Here is a 6,000-nt window from a genome sequence, read left to right as displayed (position 1 = left end):
TTATATAAAAATTCGATTGCACTAGGTCTCATCCTTGGGAAAACTCGCTGAACGACATCAAAAGGATAATTCATCATTGACTGAAACAGCTGAGACTTTTGTCGTCTGTGGATAGTAAAAAAGTGAGTGAGCGAGTGAGTATGTGAAAAAACAAAATATCGCTTCCCCAAAATTTATAAGATGACGTATAGCCAGCTGTGAAAATATAAACACGATCATTTTAGAGAATTGTGTTCTGTTTACCAATGAATAAAAATAATGAGCGAAGCTCTGTGCCCTGATATTTAATAATTATTATTCTCGTAATTATCCACCATTTACTGTTTCAAGTTCGAAAAAACATGTTGGGAATTGAAAAATGTTTAATAGAGATTATAAATTCAACATAATGAGCTTCTACCAACTAAATTTGATAGATTTTAGTTATAGTCTCATATATGTAGTGTTGGGCATCCTGCTGTTGACATCATCTTCTCGACTTCGGACTTTGCGGGAGTATGTGGACTTCACCTCGGGGACTTCGGGACATCGCGGGATTTCATGGACTCCATGACTCAAGCACTCAGGGACTTCATGGGATTTTGCGGACTTCACGGGCTTCTCGAGATGACTTCAGCTGCAGCGCAAGGTGACTTGTGAATTGTCACTACACTTTACGAGATCGATTTTCCTGAAGATCTGGAGGATATTATGCAAGCAGAGACGTTTGGCTGTTAACACAAGCAGGGCCTGAATTTTCATCACGTACTATGCTGTACACTACTCAACAACGGAGAGGACATCAGGCGGTAATCAGAGCTTCCGTATAACAAAGAACTTAACTTCATCTTCTGTGGAAATTATAACAGATGAATTTCGATGCTGGGAGATTTCATTATTTTGGCGGCTCGATTGGATGGCAGTTGGATGAATTAATATCCAGTGACTACTCAACTACCGTAGCCTATTACTGGTTGGACACACACATGCTACTACATGCGAGCTGAGCTGCGAGATACTTCTTCGACAGTTAAGAGACGGCTCGATTTCAACCAGAAATATGGATGCCTTACGATCGTCATCTTATCTTTAGTACATGGTTCAATATTGTACCTGTGTCTGGAGGTCTGAAGGAGTTGAAGCAACTATAATGATCATCGACGAACAGCGGACATTCAAAAATCGGACGAATACAGGAGGACATCTAACATCAGACAAATACGGGAGGACTTCACATACAAGGACGACTGCTAGTTCATCGCTCAGGACATCTAAATATCATCTACATCTTTGAGAACTACTTTAACCTATCTTCATTCCAGAACCCCTAAAATTTGAATTGTATTTGTTGAAAATTTATTCATTTAGAGAACTATTGTTTGTACAGCATAGTTTCAATTTGAATTTGATTTGAATGTTTGTATTTTAGTTTGAGTAACCTACCTTTCTATGTAAATGTTTGATTTCAATGTATAGTAGCATTATCAAGTCAATCAGGCACACTTTTGTTTCCAGAGTATATTATTTTGTTTTATTATTATTATTTTTTTTCCCCTCTTGACTACAGACTCAGGGACGAGTCTTTCAGCGGGATGGGTGATGTGTCACCTGGTCATATGGGACATATATTATATGAATCATATATTTATCTCATATTGATCAGGATTTTAGAGTTTTAATTTAGAAAAGTTTAATGAACAGTGTTTTTGTCTATGAACAATTTTTGTCATCGACAGAAAGATTGTTTATTTCATTTGTTGTCAAAATTAATGTAGCTTCTCTTTTGTTTTTAATAACAAACGAGCCGCTTGTGCGACAGATAAAAATATGTACTGAAATGGCTTTCATGTTTGGCATTGACTGAGTTATATTTAATACCCAAAATTTTTCTTTTGGTCGGTGTGTGAGCTCGTTCGAGAGGACTGTGAGTAAAGTCCGGCTGTTTTGGTGAAGGGGATAGATTTTGCTCTTGTTTTATAATACAGTTTTCGCAGTTCGGGCAGTTTAGAGAGAATTGTATTATTGAATAGGACGGGATCTGAACCCATTTCATTAGATCAGTTATTTTGATTTTTAATTAATACCGTAATTAACGCCGCGAAATACCAGTGGATACCAAAGTGGGAAGCTATTTCAAAAAGGTAGGTGACTACTGAGTCATTGTTCTTAAATTTTTCATAACCACAAACATTAAATCCTCATTAGCAACAAAACGAGTAGCCCCTGAAATATTCATCTGATTATTATTATTTCGTAATTTCTAATTATAATTCTAATTTTGTAATAAATAATTTATTGTTTTGTTTTAAATATCAAAAACCTGTACAATCTTTTCTTGTGTTTTTTTCCCCCCTTACATATTTGGTGTACCTGTACGATCTTTTCTTGTGTTTTTTTTTTCATTTTCCCACCCTTACATATTTGGTGAAGGCAGATCTTGCTTACAAAAGAAATGGAGTGAAGTCTTTGTATTAAGCCAGTCGGGCGTTCCAGTTTTGTAAAGTCTTTTTGTGAGTTAAAAGTAATAAGTCAATAAAGAATCAAGTGTCTAACAGTCTTTTATTAACGAGTACTCCAAATAATCATATTAAAGTATTAACATTATATTTGGCAATGAGATAATTAATGGTGAAGTTGTGCGTCGCGTGTTCCTGTTTTGTGGTTATGTACTCTGGCGCCTTTATTTGTGGACTGTGTGTCGTAGTTACGTTTTTCGTTTGGTGTTTTGTATTCGTGTTTGAACTATGTTTGTCTCGATTTCGGTTATTCTGTTTTGCACTATGTTTTCTGGACTTGGTAAAATTTCTTCGCGTGTGTTTGAAATCATAGACTATGTTTAGACTATAATCTAACCTCACTTATGTGCCTCGTGTCAACATGTCCAAACCTCCAGTTTTCGAACCCAGTGTGGAGGACTTTGAATACGTTTTGGAGCGTCTCGAACTATATTTTAGCATCGAAGGTTTCAAGGATGAGGTAAAAAAAGGTCACTCTTTTGTCGATCTTCCTCCGTCTATCTATGCAGAGTTGAAAACAGCATTGTCTCCCGTCGAAATCGCAACAGCCACATATGAACATTGCGTACAGGCTTTGACGAACCGATATAAACCAGTGTGTAAAGTAATACTAGAACGATATAAATTTTATTCTCGGAAGCAACTTGCAGGCGAGTCACTACATGACTATATTTCAGCAATATCTCGCTTGGCCACCACCTGTAAATATGGAAGCTTTTGTGACCAGGCTTTACGCGATAGACTGGTGTCTGGCCTACTACAAACGTCAATGGTGAGTCGGCTTTTGTCTGAGCCAGATGACATGAAATTTGATACTGCTTGTCGTCTAGTATTAGAAATGGAATTGGTTGAGAAGTCCACTTTGGTCTTGGCTGGTGATGCTACAGAGACTCTCATGGTATCATCTGCGTCTTCACGTTCCTTGTCTCGCCAGTCCAGGCAAGGTTCGTCACCACGGCAGGGTTATCCTGAGCGGTCGCCGTCACGTCCGTCATCGTACCGGTCCCGATGGGATTCGTCACCAAGGTCGGGGTCTCCTGCACGTTCCTGGTCGGTTTCTGGTCAGTCGTCATCCATGTCGCAGAGGGGTCGAGCGGGTTCATTGGTCTCCAGGGGTCGCTCGCCGTCGCCTTCTCAACAGTCAGAAAAGGGACTGAGAAAAAGATGCAGTCACTGTTTCTCCAGGCATTCTCCTGATAAGTGTCCAGCTAATAAGTAGATGTGTTTTAAGTGTCAACGTACAGGTCACACGGCAGAATGTTGTGACCAGCAAAGAGTAAATTATGTCAAATCCACAGTCAATGTGTCAGTCAATTCATCACAATCAGGTCAGTGTGATTCATTATTTGTGAATATTGTCATTAATGGTAAATCAGTGCGTTTTCTAGTGGATACCAGGAGTTCAATTACTATTTTAAGCTCAGCTATTGCAAAAGAGCTCCAGTTGTTGTCACAATTAGTGCCTTATTTCGGAGCTATAAGGGGTGTTAATAATAATCTGCCACACGTCCTTGGTTCATGCAAGGTAGAAGTTGTTTACAATGATGTATATACTAAGCTATCTGCTGTTGTAATCGATCAAATTTCATGTCAAGCTATATTAGGTAGAGATTGGTTGTCGGTAATTGCACCCAATTGGGCAAATAACATTTTGCCAAAGTCTAATGAAAATGATAATTTTTTGTTTGTCTATTGCAAAAAATGAAACTGTGGAAACGCTAGCCAAGTCATATCCAAGAGTGTTTTCAAACAAAGATAATGAAAAACCCATATCGAAATTTAAGGTTAGTCTGAATTTGAAGGACGACAACGTCCAGCCTATTTTTCACAGATCATACACTGTAGGCCTACCATATGCACTGCGGGACGAAATTGGTAATGAATTGGATAGATTGGAGTCAAAGGGAATGATTAATAAGGTGAAAACATCTGATTGGGCCAGTCCCATGGTAATAGTCCCTAAACCGAATGGAAAAATCCGTATGTGTGCTGATTTTAAGGTAACACTGAATAAATATTTATAAGTAGATCAACATCCAATGCCGGTTCCTGATGATATTTTCAATAATTTTACCGGTTGTACTGTATTTTGTCGTTTGGATTTAACTGAAGCTTATTTACAGTTAGAATTTCATGAATCAAGCAGAGATTTATTAGTTGTAAATTCAATAAAGGGTCTGTATCGCTTCAATCGTTTATGTTTTGGTTTGTCGTCTGCTTGCGCGATATTTCAGTCTGTAATTGAGTCAATTTTAGTGGGAATCGATAACGTTTCTCCCTATTTGGATGATATTTTGATAGGGGGTAAAGATCTTGATTCGTGTAAAGAAACTTTGAGCTAGGTACTGAGTCGCCTTGAAGAATACAATGTCAAGTTAAATATTCAAAAGTCTGAGTTTTTTGTCAAATCTTTAGTATTTTTGGGTTTTGAATTGTCAGCTAACGGTAGAGTACCGTCTACTTCTAAGATTGAAAAGATTTTGGCAATGCCGCAACCTGAGAATTTAACACAGTTGAAAGCTTTTGTTTCCATGTTCAATTATTATCGTAATTTTGTACATAATGTGTCCTGATATCTTAGAACCATTTCATAAGTTAATGCGCAAACCATGGTTTTGGAATTCAGACTGTATGGTTGCATTTTCAAAGTGTAAAACTGCATTGTCAGAAGCTTCACTTCTCACGATTTACGATCCAAGTAAAGAATTAGTGTTATCTGTAGATTCCAGTTCGTTTGGCGTTGGTGCTGTTTTGAGTCAAATTATTGATGGGGAGGAGCGACCGATTTCTTTTGAATCGGCGACATTATCGCCAGCACAAAGAAATTACTCACAGTTGGATAAGGAAGCGCTTGCTATTATTTTTGAAGTGAAAAAGTTTCATAAATATTTGTGGGGTAGGAAATTTACTATTTGTAGCGATCACTTACCATTGAAAACTCTATTTGGAGAAAATAAGAAAATTCCAGTAATGGCTTCATCCAGACTGATGAGATGGGCTGTTATTTTATCAGCATATAATTATCAAATTGTAAATAAGAAAGGAGTTTTGATTCCTCATGCTGATGTATTTTCACGTATACCGTCAGCTTGTAGTGTAGTAGAGCATGAAGTTTGTTTCATTTATTTATCAACGCCATTAATAGATGTAGATGAAGTGTATGTACACACTTGCAAATACGAGTTGTTGAGTAAGGTTATTGAATAAGTAACAAATGGTTTTCCACATACTATTGATGCTAATATGAAAGTTTTTGAGAGTAATCAATGTTCATTATCTGTGGTAAATAAATCTCTATTTTGGAGATCGCATTGTCGTACCAAGAAGTTTGAGAAAAAAAGTATTATGGGGTAATTCATTCCAGTCATGCCGGTGTGGTACGATCTAAATTATTGGCTCGCTCATATGTATGGTGGCCAGGTCTAGATAATGATATTTATCATACAGTTCAGTCAGTCGAAATTTGTCAGTCAACTAGAAACAGGTCAAACAATCAATACCGTCA

This window comes from Nilaparvata lugens, chromosome 5 (assembly GCF_014356525.2).
Source record: "Nilaparvata lugens isolate BPH chromosome 5, ASM1435652v1, whole genome shotgun sequence".
NCBI lineage: Eukaryota > Metazoa > Arthropoda > Insecta > Hemiptera > Delphacidae > Nilaparvata > Nilaparvata lugens.
This window is presented reverse-complemented; position numbering follows the sequence as displayed.